This window comes from Heterocephalus glaber, unplaced genomic scaffold, assembly GCF_053883595.1.
Source record: "Heterocephalus glaber isolate CG9 unplaced genomic scaffold, H.glaber_assembly_v1.0 deba00000594, whole genome shotgun sequence".
In the NCBI taxonomy this organism is placed as follows: Eukaryota; Metazoa; Chordata; class Mammalia; order Rodentia; family Bathyergidae; genus Heterocephalus; species Heterocephalus glaber.
Genome location: NW_028258151.1, coordinates 13,464,962 through 13,488,140, shown reverse-complemented (window position 1 = coordinate 13,488,140; position 23,179 = coordinate 13,464,962). Strand labels below are relative to the sequence as shown.

General features: G+C 40.0%; 1 pseudogene; it reads right to left on the bottom strand.

The window, feature by feature from the left end:
* Positions 1-221: 221 nt before the first annotated feature.
* On the bottom strand, positions 222-6,251 carry LOC101707330 (tumor necrosis factor alpha-induced protein 3 pseudogene; annotated as a pseudogene).
* Positions 6,252-23,179: the final 16,928 nt, after the last annotated feature.

The window sequence follows — 23,179 nt, the reverse complement described above, 5'->3', positions numbered from 1 at the left end:
AGAAGGAACACTCCTCTCCTCATTTTAGGAACTCAACATTGTGCTAGTCCTAAAACTGGAAAAAGATAATAGAAGAAAGAAGTATGAACATAGATAGAAATTTTTTCTAAAAAAAAACTATTAGAAGTCAGATCTGGCAGCATGTTGAAGTGTTTTTATTGTAGCAATGGCAGTGTTGGTTCAGCATTGGAAGATCCACCCCCGACAGTCATCATTTTAACAGAGGAAAGGAAAAAGCCACATGATCCTGTCACTAGTTGGAGAAAAAGTATTGGACTAAATTCCACAGCTGTTCATGGTAAAAGCTATCAGGAGCCTAGAAGTAGAACAGAACCTTCTCAACAGATTAAAGACATGTACTCCACACTTCCAGTGAAAACGCCTTATATGAATGGAGAAGATACAACAAAAAGAAAAAGTCACAACAAGGCTTTTAAAACTTTTAACTTCATCTCCCTAATGAGTGCATAATTCAATCTTGTTATTGTACTGATTAGTATTTTTCTGACTCTAGAGTTGCACACCTTTCCTTGTGCTATACTGGCTATTATCATCTTCTTATGTCTACTTTTTAATTGGGTTGTCTATTAATGAGCTGTAAGAGTTCTTTATATATTCTGGTCATAGGTTCTATGCATTGTAAATGTGGTCTGTTTAGGGACTACTTTTCATTTTAATGATGTCATTTAAAGTTCTAAATTTGGATGGAATCTCATTTATCAATTTTTTTTTCTTTTATACATCATGTTTTCTGTATCCTAGGTAGTTCTTGCCTACCCTAAATTCATAAACATTTTCCCTTATAATTTCTTCTTAAAGTTTTATACTTTTAGGCTTTCTTATTTAGGTTCATAGATCCCTTCAAGTTATTTTCATGTATGGAATAAAGTGTTGAGGTTAATTTTTTATATACGGATACCAGGTGTTCTAGTGCTGTTTGCTGAAAACTTTGATATTTCTTTATTGATTTTTTGTCTGGTTGACCCATCTATTTGTGACAGTTAGTATTGAAGTCCTCCACTGCAAATGTGTTGATGTTTATCTGATCTTTATGTTCAGCAGTATAGTTTTATGAGGTTTGGTGCATTGATATTTGGTTTGTATATATTTACAATTGTTATCTCCTTTTGTTGGATTTTTTTCCTTCACAAGTATGGAGTCACCTTCTGTGTCTCTTCCGATCAGTTTTGGCTTGAGGTCTACTTTGTCAGAAAATAGGATAGCTAGCACTGCTTGCTTTTGGGCTCTTGTTGCATGGAGTATTGTTTTTTTTTTTTTTTTTTCTGTTCTCAATAATTTATTTTTTAATATTAACTCTTTGTGAAGTTACATTTATTTAAGAAAACTTGAAGAAACCCAAAGATAGGCAGCATTCTAGGAGAAACAACTAAATGTGCAAATTTCAAATATTTTCTATAAGTATAAATAATCCCATTTCTTCACATTGAGAATGAAAATATTGGTAGACACAATTTTTGCAAGAGCCACAATTTTTGAAAGAACTAAATGAAAACACTCGCGTTTATTTAATATCTTTGGAAAGAAACTGGAAGAGACAGGAGAAAAGACATCTCAAATAATCTGAGGAAAGGCATGTAGAGTTATGGATTGTAGGTATTTTCAGATCTTCATTTCAGACCCAATTCCCTCCTTTTTTCCCCCCACCTAGGGCAAATATGACACTATCACAAAGCACACAGAGAAAGAGCAGCCCAAAAACAGGCTGCAATGCCCTCAGCTCATGATTACTGGGCTTGTCCCAAGGCTGAGGTGTCACCAGACACAGGTTCCTTAGCATAGCAAATGAAAGCATCACGAAAGGTTTCCCTTTGAACCTCCCTGTTCCCAACCTTCCCTACTCCTTCCCTATCTTCTCTCCCAGGAGGTAGGATCAGAGAACAGTTTCTTATTATTCTGGAGACTCTCAAGATGTTTCTCGAGATTCTACTGAACGCACTCTTGAAGCCATTCTTTCTTTCCCAGGGAGACAGCAGCAGTGAATCAAAGAGAACATTCCCTAAGCAAATGTTAGCTCATGAAGACAAGGCAGAAAAAACATCTTCACTTAAATAACTGAAATTTGCAAATACAATAAATAGAGTGAATTATATACCAACGCTGCTAGGGCAGCATTTCAATATAAAAAATTCCCTCATACATAATATAAGGGTATATTATTTATGTACACATTTTTACATACAATAGTTCAAGATCTCTTTAGAAGGAAGACAATAATAACCCCAAGTTAGACACTGTCCCCCTAGAAGCTTTGCTGTAAAAGAGTGCACAAGGCAAAGAGCAGCTTGTTGGCTTTTTGCTGTGGACATGTTCTGTGTCAGCAGCCTCTGAGGCAGTCCGTGCACGGTTCTGCCGTTCCACAGAACCTCGCTCAGCAAGGAAATAGGCAGCAGGGAAACCCTCATTCCTGCTGCTCTCTGAACACATCCATTCTTCCTGAGTTCCCACGAGCTTCCTGTAGACGCCCTGTGCCTGGAGGATTCAGCGGAAGGCTGCCAGGATGGCTCCCCGGCTCCCAAGCCACCTATCTGTGTCTTTTCCATTTTCTAAGGAGAGGGGGCAGCACTCCTGGCAGGCAGGGCACACAGACTCAGCACACATTCCAAGTCCCAAGACATCAGGCCGCCTGCTTGGGAAGAGAAGAGTAGCTCTGGGCCGACTCCGACTTCATGCACTGCCAGTCACAAACTCTGCTCTAAGGCCACCTAGGCCCAACCTGAGTGTCACAGACATGACGAAGAGCTTATCTTCCCTCCTTTGCTCAAAGACCCCCTCCAGGCCACTGTGTCAGGGCTGCTTCCAGTGGCACCCAGGGGATGGGAGTATTAGCACCATGCTGGACCCCTGCTTCCGCTTAACCATACATCTGCTTGAACTGGAAGCACTCGTTACAGTAGCTGTTGCACTTGGAGTTGCCGAAGTGATCACAGGCCGGGGCCCTGCAGCGCTGTTTGGGGGGCTCTTTGGGAACAGGCTCACCCCGGTGGGCCCCGAGGCCCACACGCTGGCTGAGGTGCTGGCACTCCATGCAGAGCTCCTCGCTGCGGCAGGCCAGGATGTTCTTGCAGGAGGCCCGGGCGCACTTGGGCCTCGAGGTGCCCTGGGTGGCTCTCGGCAGGTCTCTGTGCTGGCTGGATCTCAGTTGCTCTTCAGTCCTCTTGGCCTCATGAAATCTCTGGTTCTGAGCTTCAGTGAAGCACTTCTGACAGTATCCTTCGAACATGGTGCTTCCCAGGGTGCCACATTCCCTGCCCAGGCATGGAACGGCATTCTGGAACCTGGAGCCAGTGAGGCTGGCTTTCCCTGAGGCAGCAACAAAATGTTTGTTTTCTTTGTACTCGATGAAACACAGAGTGCAAAAGCCTTTGTTTTCCAGAGTCCCAAAATACATGCAGCCAGCTTTCCTGCACTTGCTTGTCCCAGTCCTGTCCCCTGGAGTCCGTGCGGCCTGAGAGAGGCAGCCAGAGGGGGCGTCATTTCCAGCTCTGTGACAAGAATGCGGGGAGAGACTCTGCATGAGCTGCGAGGGGTCAGACTTGGACCTCTGGTGACAGGAAGAAGGGACGCTGGAGCCGAGGCTGGAGGAAGACTCTGTCGTAGTCCTTTTGAAGCAAGTACTGCAGATCCCATTAAATGTCCTAGTGACGTCCTGGAGGCAGGCCTGGCACCTACCAGGATCTAAATGTCTGGTGGCATCTGCAGTCTGGCTGGCATTCAACTGCCGGGCATTGTGACATCACTCACAAAACCCATTGTGCTGCACATTCAGTGTGAAGGGGCAGCAAGGGCTCCTGCACTTCATGGCTGTGGTCTCGCTGAACAGGAAGAGCCTGGGGGCTGTAGGTGGGGCCGAGTGAGGTCCACCCGCTGGCTCCTCGGGGCACCAGGCTGAGGGCTTGTAGGCCTCTCCCCGAGACCCCCCCAAGCGCCATGCCAGGGAGGCCCTCCGGGCCGGGCTTGGAGTTCAGCTTTGGGAGTTTGCTTTGGTTCTTTTGGCGCCTCGCCGAGCACTCCTGGCATAAAGGCTTGGTGTTCACGGACATGAAGAATGGACAGTTGGGTGTTTCACATTTTACATCCATGAGGGAGAGCTGGGGTGTGGTGGGCTCCAGGGGTTTCTGTGCATGCACCCTTCTCCTCCCCTGCTCGCTGTTTTCTTGCCATTTCTTGTACTCATGCTGAACAAGTTCAAAGTAGTCATCTACCAGATTTATTTCTTTGGGTAAGTTAGCTTCATCCAACTTTGCAGCATTAATCAGATGAGTGGTGCCATGGTCCCAGCCCTGGACTGGAATTTCTATCACCATCAAGTACTCCTTTAAGAGCTTTTCCTTCATCTCATTTTCAAGATCTGTCAAAAAGTGAATTTTTAGGTCTTCGAATCTCCCTCGGTCTCTGTTAACAAGCGGCACAGCTCGGATTTCAGGCCCACTGTCCTTCAGCGTCACCAGAGGGACAAAGTGGTGGCTGTCGTAGCCGAGGACGATGGGGAATCTGTAGCAGTCCTGGGCAGGCCAGTGGAGGGGCAGGTAAATCCCACCCACTTTCAAAGGGGCGAAATTCGAACCTGATTCCAAACTTCTCAGCATTTTGTCTGCAATGATGATGATGGGCCTTCTGAGGATGTTGCAGAGGACGAATATGTGGATTTCCTCCAGGGAGTTGTATGGGAGCGCACTGCGGGCTGCCGGGGAGTCTGCGGACGCCATGCCAACGAGGTTGTCCCATTCGTCATTCCAGTTCCGAGTATCGTAGCAGAGCCCCGTTTCCACGAATTCCTGAGATTTCAGAGACTCGAGCTGCCAGCGGAATTTGAAGTTGCGTGTGTCGGTCTCCTTAAGCGTGCTGAAGAGGGCTTTCCTCAGCACGAGGTCTGTGTCCTGGACACCCCACATGTACTGACAAGCAGCGTGCATGAGGCAGTTGCCATCGCCATTGGTTTTCAGTGCCACGAGCTTCCTGACTTCACGACACCAGTTGAGCTTCTTCTGGCTTTCCAGGGAAGCCTGGATGTTTCTGTCGATGAGAGCTTTGTGGATGATCTCTCGGAACGGGGGACAAAACTGGCAAGTTCTGAACATTTCCAGTGTGTACCGGTGCATGGTTTTAAAATGATGAATGATCCCATTCGTAGGTTTGAAAATGTCTTCTGGAGTTCTCTCTCTTATCTTCACAGCTTTCCGCATATTGCTCAAATACAAAGCCTGAGGAAGGAGTTGTTTGGCCATGGTGTCTACGTCGCCTCTCCGGGCCGCGCGTTCCTCTCGCAGAGTCCGGGTCAGGGCCGGCGCGGGCGGCTGACGCGGGTCGGGATCCAAATCGGAATCAGGGTGGGGGTCGGGCCGAGGCTGCACCCCATGGACGCCCGGGCTCGGGCTCGCTGGCTCGGCCGGGTGTGGATGTGTCCCGGCGGCCGCCGCTCCGCCCCCGCCAGCTCCGCGCTCTCCGGGCTGTGCCTCTGCAGACTGTGCAGTTTCCTTTTCTCTGGAGTATTGTTTTCTATCATCTCACTTTGTCTATGTGTTGCTTTATGGATGAAGTTGTCTCTTGTATGCACCACACAGTTAGGTTTTGTTTTTTTGATCCAATCTGCCAGTGTATGTCTTTTGACTGAAACCATTTACATTGAGAATTATTACTGAAAGGTATTGACCTAATCCTATAATTCATTATTTTCTGTTGCTGATTTCTTTATTTTTCCCTTTTCCTTAACTACTCAACCTAAATATATTCTAAATATAGTCTTTCTTTTTGGCTCTTTGGTGTTGTTGACCTCATTGTCTCTGTCTTGTTTTTCTTTAAGTGCTTTCTTCAGTGCTGCTTTTGTGGTCATAAATTTGCAGAAGATTGAATCTAGACCCATATCTCTCACCATGTACTAAAAAAATCAAAATGGAGCAAAGATCTAAATGTTAAAACAGAAACAATTTGCTGGAAGATAAAATAGGTAAAATTCTTGAAGACATAGGCAGAGGCAAGGACTTTCTGAACAGAACACCAGTTGCACAAGAAATAGTACGAAGAATCAACAAATGGGATTGTATCAAATTAAGAAGTTTCTGTACAACAAAGGAAACAACCAACAGGGTGAAGAAATAACCTAGAAAATGGAGAAAATTGTCAGATATTTCTCAGACAGTGGACTAACATCTCCAGTATATAAAGAGCTAAAATAAATTAGACCATCCAAAATAAAAGACCAAACAAAAAACGGGAAAATAAGTAGACATTTCTTAGAAGAAGTAAATAAATACATTAAAAATGTTCAACATGGGCTGGGGATGTAGCTCAGTGGCACAGCAACTGCCTGGCAAGTGTAAGGTCCTGAGTTTGATCCCCGGCACACACAAAAAAAGGTCAACATTTGTGGCCATTAGGAACATTCAAATTAAAACAATGAGATTACACTTTACTCCAGAAAAAATGACTATCATCAAGAAATAATAACAAGCACTGGTGAGGCTGTAGGGAAAAAGGAAACTTTCCAAATTGTTGGTGAGAATGTAAACTAATACAACCATTATGGAAATCAGTATGGAGACTCCTCAAAAATTGAAAACTAGGCTGGGGATTTAGTTCAGTGGTTCCACCCCCTGCCTCAAAAACAAAAGGTTCCAAGTTCGATCCCCAGTAGACAAGAAAAAAAATGAAAACTGGAAATTCCATTTGACCCAACAAATTCTATTTGTCTTCTAGGTATCTTTCCCAAAGAGTTAAAGACATCATAGTATAGTGATGCATACATACTTATTTTTGTTTTTGTTTTGGTACTGGGAATCGAACTTAGGACCTTGCACCTGCCAGACAGGCACTATGCCACTGAGCTAAATCTCCAGCCCCATATTTATAGCAGCACAACCCCTAACAACTAAATCTTGGAAGCAGCCTATGTATCCATTAACAGATGAATAGATGAAGAAAATATAGCACTTATACACAATGGAGTACTGCTCTGCCATAAAGGAGGATAAACTTGAGTCATTTATAGGAGAATGGATGTACCTTGAGACCATAACTTTAAGTGAAATAAATTGGACACATGAGCTTAAGTAGCACATGATTTCCCTTTCATGAGAAACTGAAAATATAAATAAAGAACAAAATGGTCTCCCAAGTCGTCTTCTGAAATCTGTGTGAAAAACTTTTTGATTCCCACAACTCTTGGAGTCTCCATGCCTGTAAAAATAGCACACTATGGATGATGCCAAGGTTTGCCATCAGCTTGAGTAGTAGCTGGGACTTCTCGCATCATGGCTGCAGAGGTCTCTGAGTGCCTGGATGACTGAACACTGTGAACTATATCCTGGGAAATCAACCCTCTAGGCAATTCTTCTGAAGTGGGGTGCCCTGGGGCTCTTCTCTCAAAGCAAAGTCTTTCAAAAGAGTTTACATTTACCTTTTACACACAGTGTAGGTTGGGGTTTTGCTGATTCCTGAAATGTCCTCAAGGAATCTTTTACTATTGTTCTGATGTTAAGTACTTGATTTCTTTTTAGTGCTATTCTTTTCAGCAAACAATTTCTACTTGGCCAAAACTTTTTAGGCCCCAACTTTATAGGCACTTCATTTCTGATGAAACTCAAAACTTAAAATTACTCAGCTGTGTCAGTTGCTATTGATTCTCAGTGTACAGCTGGCTAAAAGGGGGCAATAATACCTGTGCATAGCTTGGACATTGAGCTGCCTTGAAATTTCTTCCACTGGATTTATTAGTATACCACCCTTAACCTCAGTCTCCAGCAAAGTCTCTGGATATGAATAAAATATAGACAAATTTTATGCTTGAGTGTAACACACTGGTCTTGAGTTCAACTGCCAATAGTCTTTGTTCCTAATGGAAACCTCCTGGGCCTGGCCTTTACTGTTTGCATTTTTTCCAGCATTCTGTGTTCTGAGCTCTGAGAAAAATCTTCCACTGAACTCAACTTACAGAATTTTAGAGGTTCTATAACTGGCATCTCTGAATCTTTTCAAACTCCTCCCATGAACCAATTCAAAAGGCTTCTAAACTACATGGTCAGGTACAGTCTTGGCAATGACACTACTCCTCTACCAAAACCTTGTTTAGTTATGTTCTCATCATTGGGACACAATACCTGATTTCCACAACTTAAAGGAGGAGAAGTTTATTTTGGTTCATAATTTTAGAAGTTTCAGTTCATGGTTGGCAGGATCAAATGGAGAAACAGCATGGTGGAGGGTCTACTGGGGAGGAAAGCAGCTCATGTTATGGTAATCAGGAACTAGAGAGAGAAGGGAGGAGTTGGGGGGACATACTCTTCCAGATTATTCCCTTAGTAACTTTCCTCTTCTGACCAGAGCCCACCTCTTAATAACACATTCAGCTATGATCCTCCATGGTATCTTCTCAAAAAAATTAAAAACATCATACCACAGCAATATATGCACACTCATGTTTATAGCAGCACAGTTTGTAATAGCTAAATCTTGGAAACAATCCAAATGCCCATCAACTGACGGGTGGACAAAAAAAGTGGTTTTTTTATACAATGGAGTACTACTCAGCCACAAACAAGGATGAACTGGAGACATTTGTAGCTAAATGGATGCACCTTGAGATTATACTCTTAAGTGAGATAAATTAGACACATATTGTAAATATCACATTATCTCTCTGGTGTGAGAAACTGAGAGTGTAAATAAGGACCAAAATGTATTTTGAGGGAGCACATAACAGTATATAAGTACATATTGCAGGACCATGACTTGGGAAAATTCAAAACAGGCCAAGTCATGGGAGAAGAACTTGACTAAAAGGATGAGCCCTTGAGGCAGCACAGACCAAGTCAGTTGAGAGGCCTGGTCATGAGGATTTTCAAAGAAACTAGGAATCTGGATGCAAGGGATACAAAAGAAGGCATGTTTTAAATCTAACACCAAGAACCAACTGGCATGCTCAGGAATCTGGGAAATGAGAGTGCGCGGGTTGGGCACCACTAGGTGGATGGGCAGTACTGCTTCATTTACTAATCTAAGATCCTGTACCAACCTCCACTCTCCATTGGGTTTTTTGGACTCTCCAAATTAGAGTATTACAAGGGCTATTACTAGGTATAAGTAAACCTTGTGCCCTTAAATTGTCAATTATAGGCAATAGTCCTTTTTAAGCTTCAGGTCTCAAAGGATATTGTCTCCAGTGAGGAAAAATAGTGGGGTCATTAAGATGTATTTGCAGTGGGGCAGCTCCTATTGCTTTTACAATTTTGTCCTTAGCCTATACTTCAGGATGGGGAGGCAACATATCTGACTTGGGTGCATAGATACTATAGCATTTAAGCAAGATTAAGATATCTTTCCCCAAAAGGGGAACTGGACTTTCAGGTATGATCAAAAAGGAATGGGAGAAGAGAAAGCCATCCCAGTTACAGGCTAAAGGTTGTGAGAAATAATGAACTACCTCCTCCCCAGTGACTCCTTTCACTGAGGTATGACAGCTAGAAGGAAGCCAGGATTGAAGGCAGAACCGAAAGCCTGGCTCCATGTTCAGCAAGAGAGTGGTGTCTTTTCCCTCAATGGTCATGATTATCCAGGGCTTCTCTGTGTAGATGATAGTCTGGCCAGGCAGAGAGGTGAAGAGTGCCCCAGGACCCTTCAGTCTTGTTGGACTGTCTTGTAGGATGGGCCTGATCCTTGGGACAATTCATCCCTGGGGCTAGTCTTATTATAGGAGGCTAAGTTAGATAGAAATTAATATACAGCTAGAGAAGGAATGGGCTGTCAATGAAGTCAGCAGGAAAAATAAAGACATTAGAATTGTGGGTGCAGGCACATCTAAAGACTAGGCCTTAAGATAAGATTCAGTAGCCAGGGCCAGGGATTTAGCTCAGTGGTTCCACCTCCTGCCTCGAAAGAGCAAGGACCTGAGTTCAATCCCCAGGACCAAGAAAACCAAAACAAACAAACAAAAAACCACCCCCAAACAAAGATTCAGTAGCCAGGCCTATGTGCCTCCCTGAGGGATAAGCAGTAACTTGGAATTATACTATAAGTAGCACCATCTGGTCTAGGAAATACAGATAGACATCAGTCACTCAGGTAGATGACCAGAGCATCTGGACCCATTCCCTCCCAAAAATACTTTTGTTCTTTCCATGTACCCTTGCTATGTGACCTGCTTCCCTATTGGATCAATATTAGCTAAACAGCTATACTTGTAATCCTATAGGTTGATTATAGTTTGACCCATGTTGTACCCACATTGTGACTTTGCTGTATAAATTACCCTTGAAAAAAGGCCTTGGTGGCTCCCCACTTCCTGGACCCCTCCTGTCTCTCATGGGCTATCTCTCAATAATCATTTCCTACTTTTAACTTCTTTTGTCTTTTGGAATTCATTCTTCAATTTCAGGGGAAGTGAACTAGGCCCATCTAACATGTAACAGATTGGGAGTTATATTTCTCTTATGTCATTTTGGAGGTTTCATGGAGATAACTGGAAGGAGGTAAAAGTTGTTTTTACTTCATGACACTACTAAATATTTTTACTAAATTCTGGATTGTGATTCATTTAGGTAATCAAAAATTGTCATCTGTTGTTTGCTGGTTGCTTATTCCTTTTGTTGGTTGCTTGAGCCATATTAAAAGTTGAGAGCAGGGAAGATTGTGATGTCTTCATATTTAGGTTTCTTCAATGGGACATTTTAAATTTTTGCAGGCAGGGCCTTATATTCCTGTTTGGTATATGGTGCATTTAGACTTAATTTTACATTGGAAGCTGAATTTACTTGGATTCCTTTTTTGACTTGTTTGGCAGTTACAAGATGGCTTGCTGTCTTATTTTAGACAGCTGTTTGGGATGGCTTTTTGAATTTTTAATTACTTTGCAGCTCATGCCACAGGTATGTCTGAGGCTATGGGACAGGTTTTGGCAGTTCACTTTTGTTATATATATTGTTATTGTCAATAAATGGTAATATACTTTTTTTTACAATCCTGAAAATCTTTTTTTCCTTTTCAGTTGTGATCTCCTGAATCCCCAGAAAACGAGTGCTCATCTATAGGCATTCCTTTATAAATGACATAATCCCCTTCCCTGGGTTAGAAAAAAAAATTAGAATTCATGTTCATTCAGAAAGGCACACATGAGAGTTTTGGCTGGCCCTGTGCCTGGGCAGGAGTTTTCTCCTGTGACCAGCAGGACCAGAAGGAGAAAATACGCAGTGTTTCAGGTCTCATGGTCATTGGTTTAATTTTTCACCGGCCATATTTCCCTTCTTAAACATGGCTGCTATAGTGGGAATCAAGTGTAACCTGTGCTTTGGTGACACATTCTGGAGTTGGGAATGTGAGTTTTCAGAGGAAGTAGGTGTGTGCATCGGTAAGGTTGGCTAGTCTGGCCCTACCTATCTTCTGGTCCCTCCCCAGACGATGGCTACCCGCTCTGGAGCAGGGAAACCTCAAGGAACACTTTGAGAGAACATAAAAACCAAGTAGGGATTAAAAGGGACAACTTATTTTTCCCCTTGTTTTGCAGATGGAAAACTCCATGTCAAATTCCTTTACTCCTTTGCAGTGTATTCTTAAGCACTGGAAGTTGTTTGACCTTCACATTCTGAGGAAGAGCTGTTTAATGTTGTTCTGCACCCATACATGGCCTGGTATTCCATGCCTCTGGATGGAATGCCAAGAAGGAAGTGTTGATTGTGGTACTATTTTACAGTGGAGTTGTACTGTAAGAGAGACAGAGGATGGTCAGAGGTGCCTTATGTTCAGATTTTTTTTGCTTTGAGAGACACTCCTGACTTGTAGATGTGGGCCCTTGGACAGCCAGATGCCTCTGGTTCGTGGGGCACAGTCTCATGCATCTACCATTATGGAGCCTGGGTTTTCCTTCCCTTGTTCTCCATACCCTAAGTATAAGACTATCCTAAATGAAGACTCTACTGGGCTTTACTCCACCTCTATCTGATTTTGTTCAAGCTCCTCAAGGGCAACACCCCTTACAGGAGATGGGTGGGGAATTCAGCCCAACCTGTGTCCATGTGTCCTTTGCTCTCAGTGACTTCAAACAGGTCAAACAAGGTTTGGGAAAGTTTTCAGACATTCTTGATAAGTACCTTGAGGTCTTTAAGGGACTTACTTAGACCTATGAACTGGACTGGAAAGATGTAATGTTACTCTTAGGGCAAACATTGACTTCTAGTAAGAAAGAAGTGGCATTATAGGCTGCTCTTACATTTGGAGATGAGTATCATATTGTTCATTTAAAAAGACTAGAAGAGAGACAGCAAGGGGAACAGCCAGCTCCTACGGAAGCCCAGGCAGTCCCTATTGTAAGATCCCTACTTGCTTTCACAGATGTAAAAGGGTCTTTTCCTTTGGACTCTTATTATAAGAGATCTCTATTAATTGATGACTATAAGAAAAGGTTTGACTAATCTATTTATAGTTACAAACCTAAAAACTGTAAAAGGGTTGTTGTAGTTTAATTTGGGTAATACATCTGAAAGTGCACCCTGATTTAAAATACTTATATTTTGCATTTATATATTTGTCCATCTGTTTAATGTGTGTTAATAACTAGTTAAGAAAAAAATTTTTTTTGAGCTCAATAATTTCTCTTTATTTTTTGGTTGTTTTTGAGATTTCCATGGAAAAACCATTTATACAGGTTTTCAGGGTAGCCAAACTTATTTAAAACATTAACAGAGGAGGACTGATAGCCTTAAGGTTTACATAGGACTCACAAATAGAAGCTTTAAAGTTAGGAAGCATAAGGATTATATATGATTTGGTTGCTGTATATCTTTCTGTGAGTCAATTTTTAGGTATATGTTCTATTTTAGTTGGTCTATAGATAAACAGACACTCGTGCTATAGCCCAAATAACTTTGTTCACAGGGTTAACAAGATAAATATGAAGATGTCTTTAAAGTTGGTTACATATTTCCATGCAGTTTGTTAGCTAATTGAGATAATATCAAAAGATTGGTTTTATAAATGCAATGTCTATTGTTGTTTGTCTACAATAACTTAAGAGTTTTTCCTTGGTTAAAGATGATATGTATAGCTTAAAGTTTTTAAATATCATGATTTTGTTCTCATGAGTCATCTAAAGCAATTGTTAAGATAGTTTATTTTATTTTATTTTATTTATTTTTTGGTACTGGGGATCGAACTCAGGTCCTTGCGCTTGCAAGGCAGGCGGTGGAACCACTGAGCCAAATCCCCGGCCCCAGTTGTTAAGATATTTTAAAGTTGACTATAATTAAATTAAGCTTTCTATGTCTAAAGAAATAAAGTTTTCTTAAAATATTAAAATGCTCTTGATTAAACTTACAAAATGAGATTTAAAAGCAAAAGCTTCTATATTTTACTAAAATGTGTCTTGTGTTCTCATCAGTAGGCTTCTGGTGACTAAAAAGTGGGATTTAAGAGTTAAAAAGTTTTTGAATGTTAACCTATGAAATGTCTTATTAAAGACATTCAAACATTAAAATCAATTTATAATGGTTAAATAAAAATTATCTTAGTTTATGACATAACTTATACATGTGGGTATGTATGTATGTTTACATCTAAAAAGAAGCTATGTTTAAGCTTAAATTTGTTTATAGAGTTAAGACTACAAAAACGTAATATATACAAAGTAACTACTAGGTGCTCTTTTATGCAATATATGTTTAGGCCTTGAACATATAAAATGATCAAAATTTGACATCTCTTTAAATTTGGTCCTATATTTAACTTTGATTTACATCTATTGGCTTTGATTAAAAAATATTTTTGTTATTGTATAAATGAGACATTTTTATATTGGGTAATAAGTCTATTTGCAGTCATTAACACTGTTCCTAAACATATCAGAGTGCCAGAGCCCACAATATTGATTATGCCCAAAATATGCTGTGAGCAGTGCAGGCTGCAAAGAGTTAAATCCCTCAATTGGCTTTAAGAAGCGAGTCTGACTGAAGCTACGTGACTCACAGAAGTATCTCATGAGCAATCCGGTAGCGTGCAGGTTAACATGACCTCCCCGCTAACAGCCACAGCCGAGGCCAGAGTAATGGCCTATGAAGCTGTGGGGCGAATACGAGGTAACATCCATAGCTGAGCTCGGAGTAATTGGACCCAAATTCCATTCCCACAATTAGTGCCTTCATAGCTTGAAGGACAATGCTCTAGTTACAACCATATATTTTGTCTATCTTGCTTCTAATTTGAAAATGCTTTGACTTCTCTTAACGCCTTGCCTGCATTAGTTTCCATGGGAATTTCACATACTGCACATCTATACAAGCACCTTTACCCTGACTGATGAATAATGAAATTCGCTGGAATAGATGGGCCAGTGCCTTTTGCCAAAGGAGCATTGGCTGTCCCAGTTCACACTTTCTCTTTAACTCTGTCTTAAGTTTTTCTTCAACTCTGTGTCATGCACTGGGCAGGTGGGCACTAGAGACTTACTGCAGGAGTCTCTGGCATCAGAGCTGTAAAGATATCTTTAATTCTTGTCAATATAGTTACCAATTATGGCTAACGTCATGGTATATTTGTGTTTCCCAAGTGTACAGGCCTTCAAATATACAAAACTTAAAAACATCTTATACTGGTGACCTCCAGGTCAAAGTTTACGGTGGTAAAACTTTTCAGGCTCAAACATCTGTTTTCTTTTATTTGTGTTTCAGCTCCTTTGGATGAAATGTACATGCCAATCCAATGTTGGACAGCCAGCCAGATGATGCAGATACTTCTTCAAGGCTTGTGCTTTGTGATTGTTATGCATCTGTCATGTATGTATTACAACACATAGAGATGCTGAAACACTGTGCAGCCCAGTGAGTGTCACTCTAGAAATTAAAAGTTAAACAGTAGTAACTCATAAAGTATATCCAGAGACAGTGCATTCTTCTTAAGTGGCACTCTATGAAAAGATAACAAATGTAGGTAAAAGTTGCTCTATGTCATTTAATATCTTGTAAATCGATATCTACTAGTAAGTAGATAAGATAACTGACTAAAAAAATTAGGAAACAATACTATTCACAATAGCTTCAAGGAAAATTAACTACTCAAGAATTGACCTAACCTAGGAAGTGAAAGACTTGTATAACAGAAACAACAGTACATTGGAAAAGGAGATTAAAGGGGACATCAGAAAATGAGAAGATATCCTCATTCCTAGATAGCAGAACCAATACTGACAAAATGGACATATTATCAAGACTGATTTATAGACTTAATCTAATTCCAATCTAAATACTGACAGCAGAAGCAGGCCCATGCTAGAAGAGCAGCGGCCTTCCCCCACACGAGCAAGCATGTCCTTGTTGGACAAGTGGCAACCCTCCCCGATGGCGGCACAGCACGGGGCAGCAGAGGCAAGGACTAATCAACCAACCTGATCCTGGATAAAGGCAACACCAAGGGAGAGAAGGGAGAAACCAGACCTTGCAATTTTGGACATTAAGTCCAACAGCCCACTCAAACCCCTGCCCTGTAGCCTACATCCAGCAGAGACCTGATCATATTCCTCATTACCAAGAGGAGAAAGGACACACATTGGCTTGAACAGTAACCATATCCTGGGAGAACAAACAGAGGAACCTCCAGGAGTGCAAGGAGAGTATCTCAAGAACCCTTATGCCCTAAAGCTAAGCATAGAAAATTGTGAATCCTAAGACAGCAGATCTTGGAAAGAAACCACTCATTCAAAACAGGCAATTTTTTTTGACTCAGTCTTTTTTTGATTTTTCTATTTCATATTATTTTTATCTTCCTTTCATCAAGGTCTTTGGGAGTTTGTTTTTTTTCCTCCCTTTTTTTCTCCTCTTTTAATTTTTTCTCTCCTTTTCTCTTTTTTCCTTTCAATTTTTTGTCTTTCTTTTTCCTTTTACTTTCTGTTTTTGCATTATTTTTAAAATTTCTTTTTCTTGTTCATTCTTTCCTATGACTGTTCTCTATCACTATTAATTTTCTTTTACTTCTCACTAGGACCCCCATCTCAATTTTATCTCCTCCTTCTCAAATTCCCTTAATTTTTCAACTTTTGGTTTTTTAATTCCCTAGTTTCCACTCCCTCTACCTTTACTAGTGTAACTGCTAAGCTTTATAAGTCTCTAGATAGGTAGTTAACTTTGTGTTGTTTTTTTTACATAGCGTTCTATTGCTAATAGAGGCAACGTTGTTCCATTTAGTAGATATTTATTGTAGGTCAATAGTGTATCAATATTTGGTTTGTCTTAGTGTTCATATTATAATTATAGATCTCTTTTCTATGGTTAAGGGGGGTACTTTATTGATCCATAAAGTTTGTCAATATTCAGTTGTATTTGCTATAATTGATGGTGATTTTATTACTGTAGCCAAGGCAACATAGCTGTTGTTATTAATTGGTTTTCTTGGGATGCAAATATCTGGATTGCCTTAGGGTATTTAACAATACTGTGGTTCATTCCTGGAAAACTTGGTACTTGGCAAAGTACACTGGAACCTCCTATATCAAGTAAACGGAGGTGGCTGGATCCTGGGACAGGGAAAAAGGTCAGTAGTTAGCCAAGCCAAGAGGACACCACTGAAAAGTAGACATAACTAAAGAGGTCTCCACACCAGAAACAAAGATTTCCACTACAATAAACCCATAAGCTTCAACAGCCAAAAAACAACACCACAAATAAACAAACAAAAATAGAAACATGGGAAGACAACCCAGCAAAATGCCTCCAAAAACTCCCAATTCCCGCACTGCTGATCCATGGAGCACTGAAGTGGAGGAAACCAAAAGCCATACAATGAATTAACTGACGTGATATTAAGGAAGTTAGCAAGACTTTTGGCAAGCTCACAGAAGATATAAGTGAAAATATATTGGGGCAAATAAATAAAACAATCAGTGAAGTCTACAGAAGAGACTAATAAAAAGCTAAAAGAGCCAAACAAAACTATAAAAAACATGAATGATCAATCTAGAAAAGAATTATTAGAGTCCACAAAAGGACTCCAACTAGAAATTCAGTTGATTAAAAAATTTGTCAAAAGTATGGCAGCAAAAGTGAACAGTGTGACTAGAGTATCAGAACTAGAAGACAGGACTGTTGTTAGTGACCGGTTTATGGGAAGTACCCTTAAAACAAAGAGAGAAACTTCTAGGAAGATGGCAGAGTGGTGACAGCAGAGAATCAGCCTCTCTCCGAGATTTAGAGTCCAGATACTAGAATATAGCGACATGGGCAAGAGAAGTAGGGAAGTGGGTCCCTGGGACCTAGCAAGGATCTGAAGTCAGAATTGGAGCATATGGGCTGATTGAAGAGAGGGACCTTAATGCAGAAGAGGGAGGTGGCAAGCAGCACTTTCTGAATCCTGGCTCACAGTGTGAGAGAGGCGGCTTAAGCCTCCAGAGGGACAGTGACTACCAGTGACCCCCAAGGCCTCCATGGAGAAAGACACCAATGAAATGGAGCAGTGGATGCTACTGGCTGCAGTGGCTAGTGAGCAGTTCCAATTCAAATGTCCCCAGGAGAGGGCAGTTGTCTGGTCACCATTTTGGAAAGGGGCCAACTGAACTTGGGACTCAGAGAAGTAGTGGGTCAGTTCCATTTCAGGCTCCCATTGCCAGCATGAGGCACAGCTGTATGGGATACCCAGGGTCTGGGAACTGACTTCAAGCCAGCAAGAGGGACCCAGAGTATTTTGGGCTGAAAAACTCAGGTCCCAGCCTCATGGCCAGAAACCAAGATCAGTCTGAACTTCAGTGGAATTGAAGGTGCAGGCTTGCTGGGATTGTCCACCACCCTGCTGTAAATCTACGACAGGCTTGCTGGGATCAACCAACGTGGATCCAGGCTCTGTCTACCCCTTTGTCTACCAGTGACAGTGGACACATGCCCTGAAGTGGACATTTTTTTCTTCCTTTCTTTGCTTTTTTTTCTTTTTCTCTTTCTTGATTATTCTTATTTTTATATAAGTATGAACTTTGTTTCTACTTTTTGTTGTTGTTGTTTTGTTGTGTTCTTGTTTCTGTTTCTTTCTTTTTGGTACTGGGGATAGAACTCAGGACCCTGTGCTTGGGAGGCAGGTGGTGGAACCACTGAGCTAAATCCCTGGCCCTTGTTTCTGTTTCTTTCTTCTTCCTTTCCTTCCTGTCTGCTTCACCAGTTTCCTAAAGCTTGTGTCATCTTCCTTTGTCCTCCAGGCTTGCTTCTAATCTCTTCCACTTCTTCTATTTCTCTATTTTTTCCTCTTACCTCTTTTAAATTTTCTCCCCTGAGGGTAAAATCACCATATTGAATGCATATTTACTGTATGCAATTTTCTGGTTTGTTTTAGATATTGTTATATAACTATGAATCCTGTTCATACAGTCAAAGGTGGCAAATTAACCATAGCTTATCATTTTCTAGGCTGTGCTTGATGCTATTGTTATTACTGATTGCACTACTTTCGCCAATGTAATACAGTTGTTTTAATCAGTTGTTCTTCCTTGTATCCCAAGACTGTGATTGGGATCATAAACAATACTATAGTCTAACAACAAAGAACCAGGGTCTGGGACCAAATAGGCAGCAACTTCTCATTGTCAATAAATTAAAGAGGTAGGATCTTACAACAGACTCAAAAGACAAAAGCCAGCTAAACTTAAAAAAAAAAAGGAAATGAGAAGACATGGAAGCAACATGTGACTTCCAGCTTGCTCAAGGCAAACCCAAGGGACAGTGAGGTGGAATAATTCAGAAACCACCCGCCCAAACTCTCTGAAATGTTAACAGTGGAAGTAACAAAGCAGATGAATGAGGTTATAGAAAAAAATCAAATTACAAATAATTTTTCAGATAACTAAAGAGATGATGACCATAATGAAGGACATGGTTAGTGAATCTAGAGTAGATACAGATTAGAAAAAATAGAGGAGCTTAGAAAAATGATGGAAACCATGAATGTCCAACATAAGAAAGAAATAGAATCCAGGGCCAGGTATTTAGCTCAGTGGTTCCGGTGCCTGCCTCGCAAGCACAAGGTCCTGAGTTTGATCCTTGGTACCAAAAAAAAAAAAAAAAAAAAAGAAAGAAAGAAAGAAAGAAAGAAATAGAATCCATGAAACAGATTCCAACAGATATCCAGGGGATTAAAAATGCTACTGAAAGTATATGCAGCAGAATGAACCAATGTGAAGACAGAATATCAGTATCAAACCTGGAAGACAGGTTTGTGGTTAGTGAACATGAAAAGAAAAATTTCTTTATAATAGCAAAGGACCATGAAAAATCAATCCAACAACTGCAAGATAATGCAAAGAAGAGTAACAACACAGGATTGATTGGAATCAATGAAAAATCAGGAGACAGCACAAATGACATTAAAAACCTGCTCACAGAGGCAATGGCAGAAAACTTCCCAAGCATGGAAAAATAATTTGACATATAGATAAGTGAGGCATATAGAACTCCAATTAGCCATGATAAAAAATACATCAAGGCATATAATAGTCAAGATTCCAGAAAAAAATTTTGCCAGCTATTCCTCAGACAAAGGACCACTATCTAGAATAAAGAACTAAAAAAACCCAAACAGACCCCCAAATTTAAAGACCCAATCCAAAAATGGGAATCTGAGGTGAATGCACACTTCTCAAAAGAAGAATTAGAAAAGGTAAATAAATATATGAGGAAATGTTCAACATCACTGGTCATTCAAAAGATGCAAATTAAAACAATGCTGAGGTTCTGTCTTACTCCAGAAAGAAAGGCCATTATCAAAAAATCAACCAATAATAAATTATGGAGGGGTCGTGGGGAAAAAAGAACACTTTTCCACTGTTGGAAGTGTAGACGGGTGCACCACTGTGGAAATCAGTGTGGGGATTCCTTAAAAAACTAAAAGTAAAGGTTCCATTCCACCCAGCTATTCCTCTTCTTGATATGTTCCTGAAAGAATTAAGAGCAGTGTACCTGCCATCCCAGGCTCCTAGGGCAGAGAAGGTGAGCCGCGTGGGCACCAGAAGCAACCTCTCCTGTGGAAATGAGAAGACACGTAAACAAGTCTCAAAAACAGACTTCTGGATCACCTACAGCAACCCCAAAGGGAAACGAGATGGAACAATCTGATACTCAACCACCTGGACTTTCTGAACTGGCAACAAAAGAGGATCTGGGAAAAATGAAATCAGAAATAATTACTCAGATAACAGCAAAGATTTTGCTCATGGTGCAAGACATGATTAATAAATCTAGAGAGGACACAGATAAAAAAATAGAGAATCTGAGGAACATGATGGAATCCCAACATAGGAAAAAAATGGAATCCATAAAACAGATACAAATAGATTTCCAAGAGATTAAAAACTCCATTGAAAGTCTACACAGCAGAATGAACCAATGTGAGGATAGAATTTCACATATAGAAGATAAGATTGCAATTAGTGAGGAGGAAAAGAAAAATTGCTTTAAAATTGTAAGGGACCACGAGAAATCAATCCAGCAGCTCCTACACAATGCAAAGAAGAATAACATAAGAGTGATTGTAGTCAATGAAGAAAGAGGAGAGATTGCAGATGACATAAAAAAACTGTTCACAGAAGTGATAGCAGAAAACTTCCAAAGCAGAGGAAAAGAACTTGACATACAGATAAGTGAGGCATATAAGAGTCCAGCTAGCTTTAATCAAAAAAAATCTACACATAGGCATATAATAGTTAGGATTCCAGAAATCCAACAGAAGAACAAAATTCTACAAGCAGTGAGAGAACAGAAACAAATCACATTCAAAGGAAAGCCCATCAGCATCACAGCAGACTTCTCAATGCAAACCCTCAAGGCAAGAAGAGCTTGGAGTGATGTATTTCAAGCCCTAAAGGAAAACAACCTCCAACCCAGATTGATGTACCCTGCAAAACTATCTTTCAAAATTGATGGAGAAATAAGATACTTTCATGACAAAGAGCACCTCAGGAACTTCATGAATACCAAACCGGCACTCCAAAAAATTTTAGACAATACCCTAGGAAAGGACAGTGAGGATCACAACCCCAGAAAACCCAGCAGAATGAATCCATTGGGCGTGACAAATTAGCAAAGGGGGAGAGTCCAACAAAAACAAAAAGTCATGACAAGGCTTTTAAAACTTTTAACTTCATCTCCCTAATGAGTGTATAATTCAATCTTATTATTGTACTGATTAGTATTTTTCCGATTCTAGAGTTGCACACCATTCCTTGTGCTATACTGGCTATTTATCATCTTCTTACGTCTACATTTTAATTGGGTTGTCTATTAATGAGCTCTAAGAATTCTTTATATATTCTGCTCATAGGTTATATGTATTGTAAATATGGTCTGTTTAAGGACTACTTTTCATTTTAATGATGTCATTTAAAGTTCTAAATTATGATAGAATCCCATTTATCAATTTTTTTTCTTTTATACATCATGTTTTTTGTATCCTAGGTAGTTCTTGCCTACCCTGAATTCATAAATATTTTTCCTCATAGTTTCTTCTTAAAGTTTTATACTTTTAGGCTTTCTTATTTAGGTTCATAGATCCCTTCAAGTTATTTTCATGTATGGAAAACAAGGGTTGAGGTTAATTTTTTATATATGGATACCAGGTGTTCTAGTGCCATTTGCTGCAAGCACTATCTCTTCCTCGGCTCTTGAATTGAGTTTATATTCTATAAAATGCTAATGTTAAATAATCTTTCAAAACTTAATGGACCATACATGTGTGGTTTATTTCTAGATTCTCTGTTTTATTCAAATGATCTGTATGTCTTTCCTTACACCAACACTGCCTTGATTAGTGTAGCTTTAGAAGAAGTCTTAAAATTAGGTACTAAACGTCTTACAACACTGTTTTTGTTTTTGTTTTTAACTTTTCTAGGTCCTTTGTACTCCTACATAACTTTTAAATTTCAATATCCAGTTCTTCATTTATAGCAAGTATACACAGACCTGAATTTTTATATATACCCTGTGTTTTCTAATCCTGCTAAATTCAAGTACAAGTTCTCCGGGCTCCTAGAGATTTCTTAGTATTTTCTCTGTAGATGATCATTTCATCTACATATAAATATTTTGCTTCTGCCATGCCAATCCTATCCTAGTTGTATCATTTTATTGCCAGACTATTTTGGTGGGGACTAGGTTTCAAAGTTTAATGGACAGATAAAGAGTAAGCATATCTGCCCTTGTTTCCCATCTTAAGGAGAAAGCATTGTATCTTTTCCATTTATATAAGGCATTCTCGCTGGAAGTATGGAGTACATGTCTTTAATCTGTTGAGAAGGTTCTGTTCTACTTCTAGGCTCCTGATAGCTTTTACCATGAACAGCTATAGAATTTAGGCCAATACTTTTTCTCCAACTAGTGACAGGATCATATGGCTTTTTCCTTTCCTCTGTTAAAATGATGACTTTTGGGGGTGGATCTTCCAATGCTGAACCAACACTGCCATCCCTATAACAAAACCACTTTCTACATCCTGCCAGATCTGACTTCCAATAGTTTGTTTTTTTAAACAAATTTCTATGTTCATACTTTTTTCTTCTATTATCTTTATCCAATTTTAGGATTAGCACAATGTTGAGTTCCTAAAATGAGGGGAGAAGTGTTCCTTCTTTTTTCTGCTTAAATTGTTTGATATAATTTATCAGTTAAAATGTATATGAGCCTGCTGTTGTCATATAGGTAGGTTTTCAAGCTAGGCATACACTTTCTTTAATAGGTGCTATTCAAATTTTCTATTTCCTCCAGAGTTAGTTTCATTAATTTGTCTTCCAAGGTACTTCTTAGAAGTTGTCAAATTTATTTCAAAAAAGATTTTTGTAATATGGTTTCTATATCCTTTTAAATTCTGTAAAATCTGTGGTAATGTCTCCTAGATCTTAATATTGTAATTTAAAAAATGTATAACTGATATTGTGTAACAGGAAGAAAAGGTCTAAAAGAGCAGGGTAATTGTGAGGGCTAGGGGAAGGGAAAAAAGGGAAAGGAAAAAATATTAGAAGAGGAAAAAAAATGGAAACAAGGTCTTTGCAAATAGGGAAGGGTGGAGGGGGTGAAGGGAGGGCAAGGGAAGGGGAAAAAAATAAGAACCAAGATACTCATGTAAAGGTACCAGATCCCAATGATGAATGTAACTGTATTTTATACCAAAAATGTACCAATAAACTTAATGGGAAAAAAAAGAGCAGCGTACCACCTTGATATAT